Source organism: Emys orbicularis, chromosome 11 (assembly GCF_028017835.1).
Source record: "Emys orbicularis isolate rEmyOrb1 chromosome 11, rEmyOrb1.hap1, whole genome shotgun sequence".
Lineage (NCBI taxonomy): Eukaryota > Metazoa > Chordata > Testudines > Emydidae > Emys > Emys orbicularis.
The window spans coordinates 26,517,663-26,536,586 of NC_088693.1; positions in this window are offsets into that span (position 1 = coordinate 26,517,663).

The following is an 18,924-nucleotide window of genomic DNA, read 5'->3' on the forward strand; positions in this document are numbered from 1 at the left end:
GAGAGGAGGGAAAGAAGACAGTGTACATTTTATTTTGGATTAGTTAGATGTGTGTCTGGCCACATAAATTATTAAATCTGCCACAACATATAAGGAATCTAAAATTCCACCACTAAGTGAAGCCTCCTGTGAAACCAAAATAAAATTTTTCAGGGCATATGCTCACCTTGCATGAATCAGGAAGGAATTTTTCTCCTACTTTATTTCCCAATGGGCAAGGAGGATTGCAGTAGTTTTCAATTTCCTCTGAAGTACCGACAGAGCCAGGTTACCATATCTGATGGAGAAATGGTTTGATCTGGTGTGGCAAATTCTATGTTAGATCCTAAGAGATTGTCAAAGGAAGGTTTTCATTTTCCATTGAAAGTGTTTCATTGACTCTTGTTGACAGTTCCACAGAGTGGCACTTCCCCCTCTCTTCTGAGACCCTCCCAATAAATAGGGCTGTACAGAGCAAGAAAAGGAGGGGAAGTCTGTCCATGAGCTGGTTTTGTTAGCTCGTTTATGTTTTTATTTTGAGCTATGTGCTTAAGGCCGAGTAGTGGAGCACAGTCAAGGGGCTGTGGGACAGAATGCTTAACTCCAATTAACTCAGGAATCTGCACAAGGTCACAGCCTCTACTCCAGGCTCGGGAGAGGAGTCATGATCAAGGCCCTCCGCATCTCCCTAATGTGGGGTTTGACCATGTCTGTCCCACCATATTATTAATACCTTATTCCACATTCCAGTGCAGCGAGTCACTGCAGAGCTCTGTTCTCTGGTGGGTGGGGATTTCAGCTTTGTAGGTGTTCTCCACTGCTTGGAACAATTTGAAATATTTCACCCTTGCTGTACCTGAGGTCTTGTGCACTTGCTTAAGGAATCATAAGTTTTCAATGTATATCTGTGGGCAGAATCCAGATCTGTTAGCATAAATTTTAAGTAACAGTTTGGTCAGTCCCATCAGCAGGTGGAAAAGTTTGTCTTTATTCTCTATCTTCAGAACCAAAGCTATACTCTGTATGCACATGTCTGTGTAAATTTCATAAAGCCATATGAAGGAGGGGATGAGCAGTTTAGTTACACTCACACACACACCACACACATAAACAGCTTGAAAACTCCTCCTGAACACAAATGAAATTTTTGCAACTGGTGTGGGATTGCAGTTTTCAAGATACGACACAAATTAATGGTGAGGCCTGGAATACAGATTGCTCACAGATGGTAATGGAGGCAGGAAGAGTATTGGGACACAAAGTAGTCAAGATGAGGGCACGAAGAAAAAGAATGCTGCAGTCTCAAAAACCTAAATAAAAGTTGATTTAATTTGAGACTAGTAGAGATGGCAGACCTGAATCTTGTCTCACTTCAACCAATTTTACACTGGCCTAACTCGGTGAAGTTAGTCCTGATTTATACCATTGTTAACTGAGAGCACAATTATTTCTTTATAGACTTCCTCTATAAAGGTTACAGTAGATGTTTCTCATGGTAATTATTTTCTTTTAAAATATGTAGCTAAGATAAGACTGTCTATAACAATAATGTGTTATATGGGTTTCCTAAGAAAATATATTTATGGAACAAATTATTCGTACAGGTTTTTATTAAATATTTATTTTAAATGGGTCCTGAATCCAATTCTTCCTTTGTAAGTTGTCATTTTCTTCAATTCATAATGAACACATTCTGTACTTAGACACAAAGCCAAAGAAAAACATGATGACATCCATCATTCCATCACTCACTGTAAAGTACCGTGTACTAAAACTCTTGATTGATTCATGCTGGACTATAAATACAACTTTTAGTAACATGTTGGCGCCAACTCAGAATGACAGCTTTGTGCACTGACCTGAAACATCTCTTTTAACATGCTTATTTGTTCTTCTTTTCAAATAGTTTTATAACCACAAATGGAGAAGGACCCAAGCCACAAAATTCACATCTGAGTTCAGATCCAAATCCAAACTTATACATAGTTCAGGTGTGTTCATATTTAGTTTTCTGGCTCTACCTATTACAAAGGTAGACCCCAATCACAAAATTTGGATCCATATTTTCCTACTATTATGGTAGTCCATAGAATCAAGTGTTCTAGTGTGGGCCCAGCTCTTGCACATTGTGACTGTGCTTTAACTACGAAAGACAGGCAACAAAGTGGAAAGAAATGTGCACAATTTTTTTTTGTTTAAATAGACTTTATTTCATCTGGCTTTTCAATTTAGGAACATCTCTTAGAAGAACAGAGCTACTGAAAGGAATGTCCTGCACACAGAATATGCTATAAGCTGATTACAGATCAGCCATACAAATACTCAGTGAAATTTTTCATTTAACAGATAAGACAATATATCTGATAAAGAAAATATAAGATGCACACTCAGGAGACATATTACAAAAGGTGACAGTTCTACATTTACAAATGTATTATTTTTAGTTTCAGATAAGACAAATGGTATTATAGATTCAAAGGCCAGAAGAGAATATGATAATCTAGTCTGACCTCCTGTATTACACAGCCCAGAGAACTTCCACAAAATAATTCCTAGAGTGTATCTTTTAGAAAAAACATCCAATCTTGATTTAAAAATTGTCAGTGATGGAGAATCCACCACAACCCTTGGTAAATTGTTCGAATGGTTAATTAACCTTACCTCACTGTTAAAAATGTATGCCTTATTTCCAGTCTGAATTTGTCTAGCTTCAACTTCCAGCTAATGGATTGTATTATTCTTTTGTCTGCTGGATTGAAGAGCTCATTATTAAAAATGGGTTCCCCAGGTAGATACTTATAGACTTATAGACTATAGTCACCTTTAACATTCTCTTTGTTTAGCTCAATAGATTGAGCTCTTTGAGTCTATCACTATAAGGCATGTTTTATAATCCATTGTTGTGCCTGGTCTCTGAATCCTCTCCAATTTACCAACCTCCCATTTGAATTGTGGGCACCAAAACTGGACACAGTAGTCCAACAGTGGTCACACCAATGCCAAATATAGAGGTAAAATAACCTCTCTACTCATACCTGAGATTCCCTTGTTTATGCATCCCAGGATCACATAAGTTTGTTTGGCCACAGCCTCTCATGTTGAATGATTATCCACCACGACCCTCAAATCTTTTTCAGAGTCATTGCTCCCACTGCATCCTGTAAGTATGGCCTGCATTCTTTGTTCCTTGATATATACATTTACATTTAGCCATATTTACGTGTGTATTGTTTCCTTTTGTCCAATTTACAAAGTGATCCAGATCACCCTGAATCAGTGACCTGTCCTCTTCATTATTTATCATTCCTCAATTTTTGTATCATTTTCAAACTTTATCAGTGATGGTTTGAGGTTTTCTTCCAGGTCATTGACAAAAATGTTAAACAGTGTAGGGCCAAGAACAAATCCCTTCAGGACCCCACTCGGAGCACACCAGCTCAAGAATGATTCTGTGTTTACAATTACATTTTGAGACCTATCATTTAGCCAGTTTTTAATCCATTAATGCATGTCAGGTTAAGTTTATAACATTCTAGTTTTTAAATCAAAATGTCATACAGTAGTAAGTCAAAAGCTTTACAGAAGTCTAATTATATTACATCAACACTATTACCTTTGTCATCCAAACTTGTACTCTTATTTTAGAAAAAGATATCAAATTAGGTTGACAGAATCTATTTACCATAAACCTGTGTTGATTTGCATGAATTACATTACCTTCCTTTAATTCTTTATTAATTGAATCCTGTACCAGCCACTTCATTATCTTGCTCAGGATCTATGTCAGGCTGACAGGCCTGATGGCCTAACCTGGATCATCCCATTTTCCCTTTTAAAAATGGGCCCATTAGGGTTCTTCCAGTCTGCTGGAATTTCCCTAGTGCTCCAAGACTTATTGAAATTCAGCATTAACACTACAGCAAGTTCCTCAGACAGCTCTTTAATGCAAGCTATCTGGACCTGCTGATTTTAAAATGTCCAATTTTAGTAGCTTCTGTTTAACATTCTCCAGAGCTACTAGTGGAATGGAAAGAGTGTCATCACCATATGATGATACTATGTCATCTGTTTTTCCTCAGATACAGAACAAAATATTTATTGAACACTTCTGCCTTTTCTGCATTATTATTAAGAATTCTACCATCTCCATCTAGTAATGGACCAATAGCATTATCAGGATTATTTTTGTTTCTAATATATTTTAAAACACTCCTTCTTGTTGTCCTTAACTCTGGTGGCCATAGAAACAAACTCTGTTATGTTTCTTAGTTTTCCTTATCAATTTTCTACAATTCCTAACTTCTGATTTATATTCATTACTATCAGCTTCCCCTTTCTTCCATTTGTTATATATGTACTCTTTTATGGATATCTTCACTTCTCCTCTAAGTCAGGTCATTTTTTTAACCAGTACAGACTTCTTCCTGGATTGTGCTCTTGGAGCTTTTGGGGGCATCTAGTAAAGTGTTCTGAAATGATTTCCAATTAGCATTCACATTTTTCTGATTAAATTCTTCTGCTCATCTGATTTAGCTCATAATTGTTTTTAGCTTTGTGAAATTGACCCCATTAAATACTAAGTTTATATATTACTGTTCTGGACTTTATTCTGCTTGCACATTATAAATGTGATTCATGATCACTTGTACCTAAGCTACCATTAATTAACTTTTTTTTCTGAATTGTGCAATAATAAAATAATAATAATAATAATAATTAATAATAATGATAAACACTACTATCTTTAAACATAAATACTTAATGAAATTATCAGACCTTTCCAGCATCTATTTCCTATTGCTTTCCTGTCTCTGGTAACTTGACCCAAAACCTTATCCTAGCATCCCAAGAGTGTTTGGTAAAATGTTAGTTCATAGAAATCAGTGATGGAAAGATCCATTGGTTCATTTGCTCACTTGCAGCAGTGCTGGATTATTCCCCATGGTATATACTCTGTGTCTGTTTAATCTAATTTTAAATCTCAGCAAATGGGTCTTCCACCCTTTGTGCAATATATCACATCCTTGCTATTAGTAGTAGAGGGTACATACTTTTGCACCCACCTTACTGTGTTCTCTTTCTTTGATCTCCTTTACTATTCAGGGTATACTGTATTTGACAGAGAAAATGATAGCTATATTTCGTGAGTATTGTTATTAGCTTGATTAACTGAAGTAACTGCTGGAAGGAGATTTATGCTAATTTTGTCAATCACTCTACATGAAAGCTAGTATTAGAGAAAAAAATAAGTTTTTCCTAGAATCTCCATGTCTAGGCTTTCCACTGAGCTGAGTAAACTGATGGCGCTTTATAAATAATAGGGGCAATTATTTCTATTACTCACTTAGGCAGTGGGAAGAAGGTTAAGAAGCCTACATAGACAAGTAGTGAATTCCCTTGCAAAAAGAGAGGCTACCCATAATTTATAGTGGTTGTGAGGAACAGAATTGTTTTAGTGGGGTGTGTCTGATAGATTCAAAATCGTTCTTTTAAAATCCACTCCCATAATCTAAAAGTGAAAAAACAAAACTTTAAATAGCATAGGTCCTGGCTATCTTATGCGTTCAGATGGAGCTGAATTTTCTAAGTCTTGCTTTACACCAGACTATTAAAATGGCGGCTTCTTAGCTGAATGTCCACTTAATTATCCTCTCATTCTATTTCAGATACCTTTATAATAAAATCAATTTGAAAAATATGTTTGCTTTCAGAAATAACTAATAACATTCCCATCTTAAACAGTATGAGACAAGCTAAAAGTCACCCTTAAAAGCAAAAGACTATAAGCTTGTCTTGCACATGCAGAGTCAGAATCAGCACCCACTAAAACACAATCATAATTAGGAGAGACAAGCTGGGGTAAAGATGTGAGTACTGTGGAAGGAGTTTTCCTAGTATGTGTGATTACCTGTTGATCAAACTGCATTGCTACTGATCCAAAAATATTGCTACTAGTTTGGATCATGTTAATCTCCTTAAAAAGCTGATTACAATTATTTTTATAATCCCAGAACAGATTTAGTTATAAAAGCAAATATTTTAGACCCTTTTTTGGCTTAATTTCATGAGTTTAACACTTCATGCTGATAATATGTTAGACTTCTTCTACTGGCAAATTATATAGAGAAGAGTCAAATTGATGATGCCTGATTCTGATGATCTCACAACAGTTTTACATCAGCATAACTCCTTTGCCATCCAGTGGAGTGACTCCTGATTCTCACTGGTGCAAGTGAGATCATCGTGCATCATTTAACTTTGGTATGTGAAGTACAAGAGTAACTAAGGGCAGGTCTACACTATGGGGTTCAGTCAAACTAAGTTACGCAACTCCAGCTATGTGAATAATGTAGCTGGAGTCGACATAGCTTAGATTGACTTTTTGCGGTCAACTTACCTTACGCTTCTCGTTCCAGTGGAGTACCAGAGTCGATGGGACAGCGATCGACGGTTGATTTATCGGGTCTTCATAGACTAAATTGACCTCGATGGATCGATCACTGCACGTTGATCCCCCAGTAAGTGGAGACAAGACCTTAGTTTAACACATTCTGTTGAAGTGTCAAGTCCTTATGTCAAAAAGGATGTTTCATTTAATAAAATGTATCTAAAAATACCATCTGCAGTAAAACAACTTGACTTCAGTTTCTTTCTTCACTTATTTTAATATAGCTATCTGCCTGCCCTACCCATAGGAAACACAAGCGGACAGGAGATTTTTAGAGCCATACATATTTAGGAATGGAGAAGAACAGTATATGGTAGAAACACCATCAAACAGAAGGGAGAGGCACCCATTGACAGGGTCAAACTGAGTCTGCTACCCAAAGGCTGCTAGTTATGATTGTACAGATGGGGCATGTCTGCACCAGCACTTACTGCATGGCAAGCTGGGGTGTAAATCTACAGCGCTCCAGCGTGCTGTGCACTAACCTACTGATACACACTAAAAGTTCTCTAGTGTGCTTTGACCTTTTGAAAGTGGGTGTAGCAGGCTCGCTCTCCAGCGCAAACCTCCTGGTTCTTATCTGTGATCATCTCAACAGTTTGTATGAAACAACACACATTTTTCAACATTTCTCATGTGCAATTCCAACCTGTTTTTGTTGTTGTTGTTGTTTGCAGCTTCTTCCTCAAGTGGACATAATGGGAGCACACCAATGGGCTCGATTCTTCAGGCACACATTGCTCCAGTAGTGTGTGTAAAGACCATATACATTAGAAAAGCCCTTTTGAAAGAGCAAATGCTCCCTCAGAGATAGAGCTTCACATGTTTATTATCCTGTCAAGGGTTTTAAGATACTGATGTGTGCCCAATTTTCCTCAAATGAAAGCATATGCATGGTTTTTTAGAATGTAAATTTCTTCTAATTCTACAGTGGTAATCTAAAGGAAAGAAGAGCCTGCAGCTGTCCTTGTCCCACTTTTCCACTCCTGAATATTTGTTCCAGGCAAGGCCAGAGAATATTTCTATCCACTTATTGATCGGTGTAAATCTTATTAAGAGGTTCAGCAGGTTCAGGCATGCCTTAAAAATATGTTTGTGTATTTCCCTTGGTGGCTTTTGCCTCTTTCTTCCAGTTTCTCGATTAAGTTTTAATTTAAAAATAAACACTCCTTAAAAACCTACCTTGTATTTTTTTTATAGTGATGCTTGAATTAAAGTGAAGCGAAAGCCTGGGTTAAATATGATCACCCAAGATAATGCCATCTGTGAAATAGGGGGGATGAATTCTTTAACCCTAAAAGTGAATTTAACTTGTCGTCTGTCAACCCTGGAGGCTGAAATCCTCTTTTATCTGCAGAACAGGCATCACATGGGCAGTGCATCACATTTCTTTATATTGCACCACCAGTATGCAACAGGTTGCTGTTAGGGGTAAGAGGATCATTCAGCCTTTAGGCTTGTTCATTTTTTCATCCTCTGGCTGAGTCTATCAATAAACATGGCAATTCGTGACAATTGTGATGCTTGTTCTTGCATTGTGGAGACTTAGGACCAGATCTTCAGCCTTGCTCTGGCCCTGTAGTAATAATGGGTTGGATTTGAACAGGTGGCAGAAGTTAATGATGAACTATACAAAATGTTAAGAGTGCATTTTACACCTTAGGATGTACATACATAAAGGGACACATGAGCACAGATTTTCACTGTGTCTGATTGAAGCCCACAACTGTAGAAAATACCATTCTTCAGGAAAAACTGCCCCCTATTGAAATGTCACACAGGTAGAGAACAGTTCTCACATATCACTCACCTGGACTGGTATAATGATAGAATCAAAAGTTATTATTTACTGAATGCCAAGCGTGTACATAATGGTGTACAAACATAGGTGTCAAAGGGCTAGGTTCTCTGCTGCACTATCCACTGGTGGTGACTGGTGGGAGGGGAGGTTTCAGAAAGGAGCTGTTTGCTGCTGTCTTATTCTACTGCTGGTTCTATGCTGGCCATGGCCTCAGTATACTTCAGAGCAGGCTCAGTGCTACTAAGCACTGTTTCCCCCCCCCCCCCCCCCAGGAGCTATTTAGTCAATGGAGAATAGCTAGAAGGCAGAAGCTGAGGACTGCAGAGTGGGCAGCTTAAGAGTCAGATTTCTCAGTTTGCACCAGCTATGCCAGTTCAACATGACATGTGGAGATCCACTAGCTTTCCTGCCCCATTTTGTTTGGGTGGCATAAAGGGACCAGGTCATCAAAGAAGGATGTCCTTGTGGTTTAGATCAGAAGAATGGAAGTCAGTATTTTGTCAGCCCAGCCAAGAACTTCCTCTGTGTCCTGAGGAAGTCATTTAATCTTTCTGTGTACTTTCCAAACTTCTCTTCTTTTTAGTAGCTGAACAAAACTGTAGGAACCAGTTGTACTTCACAACTTTTCAAACTGTATGAATGTAGTAACGATCCTTTTCTGTGGGTTGACAATATATAAAATATTTGTGAAGTGCTTTGAGATCCTTGTACAGAAGACACTATGCAAGTCAAGGTATTATATTACTTACATCAAGTTCCTCTCCATGCACAGTATAGTGTAACAGGAAAATTCTCCATCCATATATGAATATGCAGATACTAGTAACTACAAATGTAGGATTCTGGGGAAAATTCAACTTATTTTACTTCTTACCGTAGATGGCAAAGACTTTCACATGTGGTTATGGCAAAGCTGATCCTCAAATTGTATAATGTGTCTCCCTTCACTGAGTTATGAACTACAAGCAGACATTAAACCCTTCCTATATGGCTCAGGGAATAAATAATAGGTTGTAGGTTCCCCCTTTATGCTACTAATTCAAATCCAGCCTAGGTCTGCAGTGACAGAAAGTTGTTACAATCAGATGGCTGTTCAGGGGCAATAATCAGTGCCTCTGGTCACAGACTTAGCACAGAGGCCAAGGACTGAATGACTGTGAAAGCTAAACTATCCTCTCTTTTTTACCTTATAGGTGGTTATTATACGTCAGGGTTGCAGAGGCTGAGGTAGACTGGCTTCCAGTTGCATGAGGAAAAATACACTGCTAGTCTATGTAATATGTCCGTTCTGTGGCTAGAAACAGTACTTCAGTCGTTAGTGCTTTTGAGCCAATGGCTTTTACCAGCACCAAATTCACTTTGAGAAAAAAAATAAAAATTTATTCTAATTTCTTCAGTTTCCTGCATTCAAAAAAATAAAGTCTTAACATTTTAAATCCTCTTCAGTCCATGTAAAGTCAATGTTTGCCTGGCTTCTTTCCAAACATTCTACTTTGCTATTACAATTTCAGCCAAATATGCCATCAAAGAAAGGTTCTTCATTTCCTGATTCAAAAATATATTTTTATCTTGATGGTTACACCCAGTAGTTGTAACACTAAATCATTTGACTAGGAATCTCCACAATAGAATGAACATCATTTTGAGTCTGCCTAAATGTGGAACAATAATTTATATGTTCCATTTCTGCTTCTTCTCCTCTTCTCTTTAGTGCTTTGAACAAAGCTCTAGGGGCCAGATTCTCAGCTGATCTAAATCAGCATAGCCATTGTTTATCTGCATCAGCTGAGGTTCTTGCCTTCCTTCTGAAAAGAAGATATTTTCCATTGATTTGCAGCTGAGAAAGATCTCTCATTTCAAAGCAGCACTCAGCAGTCACATACTGTTACTTCTGGGACAACAGCGTGAAGAAAAAAAACAATAAATATGATAAATTATCAGACAGTCTTAATGAAGAGATCCTCCCACACTCCACTGAACCATTGCTGACACCGGTCACCATAACTGGTATGTCAGATTGTATAACCAGGACTGGGAAAGCTGAATATATGAAAACCTTTCTGTTCTCATCTGTACAGAAGCAGCGCAGAACCACTGATTTGGCAGCTGCAATGGGAAATAAAGGAGAGCTAAAATTTCTCAGATTAAGATGTAGGAACAAAGGGCCAGATATTTAAAGGTATTTAGATGCCTAAGGATGCATTAAAATGGGAGTTAGACACTGAAATGCTTTTGAAAATCACACTAGGCACTTATCTGCATCTTTCAGGTGCCTCAATACCTTTAAAACAATACCTTTAAAAATCTGGCCCAACACGCCTAAATAAAAATTGGTTTTACTTTAATTAAATATCTAATTAAAAAATGGACAGGCCATCAATCACCTAAAATAGACTGTTTTCAGATCAAGGCAGACCATCTGTGTCTAGTATGTGAAAGAAAGTCCTTCACTTTGCAAGCCAAATTTTCTACATAGTTATACAATACAGTCTACAGAATATATTTTTGTATAGCACAGGGACACTGGACCACAATTCTTGAAATGCTAAAATCATCCCCTTCCGTCTGGTAAATGGATTATATTATTGGCTGGCTGCGTATCATTCTTAGCTGTACCCAATGAAGCTCTTTCCTAGGCACATGAAGAGGACTGTCTGGATATGATCTGTAAGTGTAAAACTGCCGTTCGTAAAATCAATACTCATATAAGGTAGTTCCATCATCACATTTTAGAGGCCTGGCTGAGCATTAGGTACCGAGCTTTGAGCAAATCTTATTTATGCAGGACTCATTTATTTGTTGCAGCAAGTGGTAAACACCAGGAGGAAAGTATTGCAACCAAATTAAACCCATTATGATAGCAGACCAAGCCTACATCCTAGGCCACCTGGCATCAGGCCTGGGGATATGAAAAGCTAAATATATACTCCTGCATTAAAGACTTTGTCTATCAAAGAACAGCAGAGAATAAAACTATTAGAAGGTTACTCCCGTTCAGCTCTACAGTGTAGTAGAAGTGTTTGCCTAGCTTTCAGAACCTTATGCCCCAAAGGAAAAATATTATATAATAATAATTTATTAATTTGTATTACTGCACCTCCTGGAAGTCCTGATCAGGATCAGAGGCCCAATTGCTAGGTGCTGCACAGACATAGTGGCTGATTCACCACCACTGTGTGAATCTAGTTTTGTGATTTCTGTGTATGTCAATTACAATGGCATAAAACTAGACCAATACACTGGTGAATCAATCTCACAGTGTAAGAGACAGCCCCTGCCCTCAGGAACTTACAGTTTAATTTACCAAGACTCTTCATAACATTCGACTTTTCCCGTCTTGTTGCCTGAAATATTCAAGATCTCTCTACTGGTGTAGTTTCATTGAAGTCAATGGAGCTATGCTACTTTATACCAACCGAGACTCTGGGTCAAAAAATGTAGATGCCTGATCTTACTTACATTGGTTGTACACTGATGTAATACCATTGACTTAGAGAAGTTACTCTTGGTTTATACCAGTGTAACCCTTCTGCCCATCTAAGTTGGCAGCAACAAGGGCCGGGTTCTGTATCTAGGGGTTCCGTTTCAATAACGCAATGCAAAACCGGCTCGAGCCCCGACCCAGTGACCTGGGACAATTACATACCATCCCCTGGGTGCCTCTAAGAGGCAATACTTCCCCTCTCGCAAGCACGGAGTCTGAGTGTAGCAGAAAATGTTTAATAACATGAGGTAAACGACATCAGCATTAAATTGGAAAAACACCACAAACAGGATTCATAACACAAACCATGAGCAAAAAACCCACCCCAGCAAATTGGGCTGTGTCCTTTCCCTTTGGTTCTTGAATCCAGCAACCCAAAAATCACCCAGATTCCCCAAAGTCCAACACCCCCAAAGTCTCTTGGGTCCAGCAACCACCCAAAGTCCCAAAAGTCCAACAAACCCCAAAGTCTCTGTCCCTGGTCAGTGCAGCCCCAGAGTAAAAGGGGGGGCACGCAGGGTGTTAAGGGGCACCTTACGTGATCCGAGGCCGGCCGCAGCCTTCACCACGAGCCAGTCTACTTCCTGCCGTCCCACAAACTGCTCCGCTCTACAAGCTGCTCCGCTCCGCTCGCCGACCTGTGAGCCGTTCCAGCCGTCCCCACAAACAGCTCCACTCGCCGTTCCTTGGGCCGCTCCAACCGGCCCCGCAAGGCTCCGCACCGCTCCTCCAGTCGTCCCTACAAATTGTTCCGCCAGCTGCTTAGCAATATAGCTTCAGGCTCCCCCACTAGTTAACACAGCACTCAGTGATCTCAGCTCTTAATAACTTTAGCTCTTTTGTAATTTCAGCTCTTAGCAATTTCAGCTCATAGTAGGGGAGCCCCAGTGCTGGTGCACCATTGGCCCAAAGTGAATTCAGCTCAGCAGCCTGTAACTAGACTCCTAATGGAATCAAAGTTAGCTCTGACATTCAACAGTGGAGAGAGGAGGTAGTGCAATTGGTGTTTCAAACCCTCAGCAGGTAGCCCATCCCATCAGGTACAAATACCTGTCCCCATCCTCTCTCAAGTCACTGGGTTTTGTAACCCATGCCCCTTGTCAAGCAAGTGCTACTTAGGTAATGGTGAAGGACTCACTCAGTCCTTCTGTCATACAACAGTTCCACTGGCCTTGATTCACAGAATCAGGGTAACAAAACTTTATTCTTCCTGCCCCAATAACAGAGAAACTGGTGATCCCACACCAGCCAAAGTAACCACTTTCAGTTGCTGTTGTTTCATGCCAGGCGAGTGGGTGTGCCTATGCAAACAAGATCAGCCCCTGGAGTTCTTTTCCACACTTGCCATAATTCACCACCAGATGTCAGGGTAGAGCTCATCCTGACTCTGCTTACACCAGTGTCACTCAAAGGAGAATAAAGCCCAGTGAACATGAAGTCTTCTACTCAGGAACAGGAAACACAACTCAGATAATACAAATAATAGGGGAAGGGAGTAATCAATGTACTACACGCCTTTCATTATTCAAGTTTCGTTTAATTGTCTCTCTTAATCCTATTTTTACATCACCAAATATTAAGTAATTGGCACAGGGAAGGTATGGAACTGAGAATATTGGCAATGAGGGGTTGAATGGATACCATCCTTTGGATACCACTGGAATTCTCTCTGGAGAAGTTTCCATAAGCTGGCAAAGTTTAAGAACTATTATAACTCCTGAAGCACTATCTGAAAGTGAAGATTGAAAAAAACAGAGATGCCGAATTTGCTTGTAAAATTAAATTTTGAGAGATTGAACTTCCAGTCCCATGCACCACTGATAAGATTTGCAATCACAACCACCATAGTAAGCAGTGCAGTTTTAGATCTTAATATTGTCAGACACATAGTTACTTCCATGGGTGCCTGCCAGCCAAGTGAAGCAGAAAACAAAAAGAGACACCTCGAACAGCCTTGAAAGCTAACCTGGCATATGATGTAGGATCAATAATTAGAATTGGCAGAGTGCCTTTTTGAAAGTGACAGCAGCAGCAACGGAGTCAATTTTTAATCAGTCAGCATCACGTTGGTATGCAAGAGAGTATTACAGTGAAAAGATAATCATTGTAGCTTATTTTATGTGTGGTGTTGATTTCTGTGTGCACTGTTCCTTTACCAATGAATACATGACAAATAGGACACAGTAAATATGTATTGTTTAACAGCAGAACTGATCATTTGCTACCTGAGGCAATCAAATTTTTGTGAATTTTTAACTTGAATTTGACAACAAATGACAAATTATGCTTTACAACAAGTTAAAACACATACAGGAATCAATTAAACACTTTCTATTTATAGTGTTGTTTTTTCTGATGGTGGGAAGGAAGGAGAGTCGGTAAGAGCAAGACTATCTGAAACTGGAAAAATGGGGACATTCTCAGCTAGAAAATTGGCTTAGCTCCCATTGACATTAGTGGAGCTATGCTGATTTACGCCAGTTAGGAATCTGGCCCATGGAGTATGGAGGAATGTGTAAACTCAGTGTAACAATTCCATGTTGCAGTATCATGTAGAAAGAGAAAGATGTTTTTGAAAAATTATAGATCCTGCCAATTCTTATTCAATAATAACATTAAAGAATCTGTAGTTGGGAGATAATTCTGGGTCTGTGGGTGGGAAAAAAAACCTGTCATGTTTTCTGCATTTAATTTCTATTTCAGAGAGTGTTTAACTCTGTCACCAACTACCAAGGTGTTCAGAAGGAAGATTTGTGTCTGTGGCAGTTATGGAATCTGAATGTGTGACTGAAGCTTTGGAAACTCATTTTCCAATGAACCAACTACCCTGATACACCTCTACAACTGGGAATGCATTTAATCAGACAACAGTGGTCTAATTAGTTAGACCTATGCAGCCTCTCTTTCTCTCTCTCTCTCTCCATGACTCTGGGCATGGTATTTCCTAATAAGGATAAAAGAACCATTATTAGCTGTGTGATCTATAGAACATGCTTTAAAATTATTAATTAAACAACACAGGAATGCAGGGGCAAGATTAGAAAGGCAAAGGCACAAAATGAGCTCAAACTAGCTACGGGAATAAAGGGAAACAAGAAGACTTTTTATCAATACATTAGAAGCAAGAGGAAGACCAAAGACAGGATAGGCCCACTGCTTAGTGAAGAGGGAGAAACAGTAACAGGAAACTTGGAAATGGCAGAGATGCTTAATGACTTCTTTGTTTCGGTCTTCACCGAGAAGTCTGAAGGAATGCCTAACATAGTGAATGCTAATGGGAAGGGGGTAGGTTTAGCAGATAAAATAAAAAAAGAACAAGTTAAAAATCACTTAGAAAAGTTAGATGCCTGCAAGTCACCAGGGCCTGATGAAATGCATCCTAGAATACTCAAGGAGCTAATAGAGGAGGTATCTGAGCCTCTAGCTATTATCTTTGGAAAATCATGGGAGACGGGAGAGATTCCAGAAGACTGGAAAAGGGCAAATATGGTGCCCATCTATAAAAAGGGAAATAAAAACAACCCAGGAAACTGCAGACCAGTTAGTTTAACTTCTGTGCCAGGGAAGATAATGGAGCAAGTAATTAAGGAAATCATCTGCAAACACTTGGAAGGTGGTAAGGTGATAGGGAACAGCCAGCATGGATTTGTAAAAAACAAATCATGTCAAACCAATCTGATAGCTTTCTTCGATGGGATAACGAGTCTTGTGGATAAGGGAGAAGCTGTGGATGTGGTATACCTAGACTTTAGTAAGGCATTTGATACGGTCTCGCATGATATTCTTATCGATAAACTAGGCAAATACAATTTAGATGGGGCTACTATAAGGTGGGTGCATAACTGGCTGGATAACCATACTCAGAGAGTTGTTATTAATGGTTCCCAATCCTGCTGGAAAGGCATAACGAGTGGGGTTCCGCAGGGGTCTGTTTTGGGACCGGCTCTGTTCAATATCTTCATTAACGACTTAGATATTGGCATAGAAAGTACGCTTATTAAGTTTGCGGATGATACCAAACTGGGAGGGATTGCAACTGCTTTGGAGGACAGGGTCATAATTCAAAATGATCTGGACAAATTGGAGAAATGGTCTGAGTTAAACAGGATGAAGTTTAACAAAGACAAATGCAAAGTGCTCCACTTAGGAAGAAAAAATCAGTTTCACACATACAGAATGGGAAGAGACTGTCTAGGAAGGAGAACGGCAGAAAGGGATCTAGGGGTTATAGTGGACCACAAGCTAAATATGAGTCAACAGTGTGATGCTGTTGCAAAAAAAGCAAACATGATTCTGGGATGTATTAACAGGTGTGTTGTGAGCAAGACACGAGAAGTCATTCTTCCGCTCTACTCTGCTCTGGTTAGGCCTCAGCTGGAGTATTGTGTCCAGTTTTGGGCACCGCATTTCAAGAAAGATGTGGAGAAATTGGAAAGGGTCCAGAGAAGAGCAACAAGAATGATTAAAGGTCTTGAGAACATGACCTATGAAGGAAGATTGAAAGAATTGGGTTTGTTTAGTTTGGAAAAGAGAAGACTGAGAGGGGACATGATAGCAGTTTTCAGGTATCTAAAAGGGTGTCATAAGGAGGAGGGAGAAAACTTGTTCACCTTAGCCTCTAAGGATAGAACAAGAAGCAATGGGCTTAAACTGCAGCAAGGGAGGTCTAGGTTGGACATTAGGAAAAAGTTCCTAACTGTCAGGGTGGTTAAACACTGGAATAAATTGCCTAGAGAGGTTGTGGAATCTCCATCTCTGGAGATATTTAAGAGTAGGTTAGATAAATGTCTATCAGGGATGGTCTAGACAGTATTTGGTCCTGCCATGCGGGCAGGGGACTGGACTCGATGACCTCTCGAGGTCCCTTCCAGTCCTAGAATCTATGAATCTATGAATTGGTAAAATGTAAAGCTAATTCCAGGTTACTCGAATATTTTCCCCACGAAAAAGCCTTATTGTCATGGCGCTGGTATTAGCTATGGTTACCATCAGGGCTAGAGATGGTCTGTTACTAATCTCAATAACTAAGACAAATCTGGAGAACTACTTAGAGGACATGCTTGCTTTTTCACAAAAAGGTGAAATGTGCTCAGCTTTTGAACTCAAAACTGAAGGGTAAAAAACCCCATATACAAACTATGGAGGTTTGGTTATGAGCCCTGTTTGTTTGTTTGACCACAACATGGCCTCCAATACAGCTGGTGCAAAATTGTAACAACTGTTTAATGTGGGCTTAAAACTGCAAGCACCATTAACTGCCTCCATCCATACCTGAACTCATTTAGAAGCCTAATTGCTTGATTTGAACATTGCAGGCACATTTGTGCTTATACATTATTATAATTGCTGTTCTGCACCCACTGTGTTGAAAATTGCAGATACAGAATTTAAATGCATTCATACATTCTCTCATCTCTCTCTTACCACTAGTCCAACTTAGGCCATGGCTCACCTCTCCCTTTAAAAATTCCACTGAGACTGCTATATGGTTGCAGTGTTTGGAATGTTAGTTCCTTTTGCAGAACAAGTCTGCTGCTGGATCCTGTGTCTGCAGTAATTTGAATTGCCTGCTGGCTCGCTCAGCAGCACGGTTTTCATGCTTTTTTTAGGCTTCTTCTTCTGTGCAGGTCTAATCAGTGCACTCAGGCATGTGATGAAGAGCCAGTCACTCACGCAAACAGTTCACAGCACCTCTCAGACCATGTCAGCATATGAAAAAAGCTGGAGTATTTAAAAATATAGATTTACAATTTTGTTAAAATACGTAAGTAGGAAATGGACTCTCTCTGGTATTTCTGAACTGGCTAATATACAAGGGTTTTAGAGTAAGGGAAAATCAATCACCACAGTTCAGGCCTTGGATCTTCTGCAGCACTTTCATGGTTCTTGTGTCATAACTATAAAGGGAAGGGTAACAGCTCTCCTGTGTACAGTTCTATAAAATCCCTCCTGGCCAGAGACTCCAAAATCCTTTTACCTGTAAAGGGTTAAGAAGCTCAGGTAACCTGGCTGACACCTGACCCAAAGGACCAATAAGGGGACAAGATACTTTCAAATCTTGATGGGGGGAAGGCTTTTGTTTTTGCTCTTTGTTTTGGGGGGTTGTTCGCTCTTGGGACTGAGAGGGACCAGACGTCAATCCAGGTTCTCCAAATCTTTCTGAACAAGTCTCTCATATTTCAAACTTGTGAGTAAACAGCCAGGCAAGGCGTGTTAGTTTATCTTTGTTTTCTCAACTTGTAAATGTACCTTTTGCTAGAGTGTTTATCTCTGTTTGCTGTACTTTGAACCTAAGGCTAGAGGGGGGTCCTCTGAGCTCTTTAAGTTTGATTACCCTGTAAAGTTATTTTCCATCCTGATTTTACAGAGATGATTTTTACCTTTTTCTTTAATTAAAAGCCTTCTTTTTAAGAACCTGATTGATTTTTCCTTGTTTTTAGATCCAAGGGGGTTGGATCTGTATTCACCAGGGAATTGGTGAAGAGTCTCTCAAGGCTACCCAGGGAAGGGAATTAGCTTTGGGAGTGGTGGCAGCGGACCAGATCTAAGCTGGTAGTTAAGCTTAGAAGTTTTCATGCAAGCCCCCACATTTGTACCCTAAAGTTCAGAGTGGGGAAGCAGCCTTGACACAAGGGTTTTAGAGTAAGGGAAAAATCAGTCACCACAGTTCAGGCCTTGGATCTTCTGCAGCACTTTCATGGTTCTTATGTCATGGACTCTCAGACACACAACTCATAATGTTCATTGCACTATTCCCTTTGGCTACTTTGCTTAGATGACTCCAGAGCAAGAAATTACCGGTACTTGTCTGGAGGAGATGGCACATACTGACCAAATACACATTAGAACAAGGGCAAGGTATTTCAGATGCACCTTCAAGGGAAATGTATACAAACTATCTCTGTTGCTCTTATGCCTGTCTGGCCACTGCTAGAGAGTATTTTCAAGTTCTGTGTCATGCCTCATTATGCTAACAACCATCTGTGTTAATGACTGAGAGTCTGAAACAGCTAGGAGATAGATGGTCTGCCTTTTCTGCACTTACCTTTGATTATGTCCAAAATATGTCTCTCATGCCCACCAAGGTACATTGCATTTACCATGCAGCACTACATACCTGTTATTAATAGGGTTATAGTCTATTCATTGGTTGCTCAGGAAAAGTGCAAACTGGTTATATTAGTTCAGCTAACGTCAGCCTTTATTGTTCAA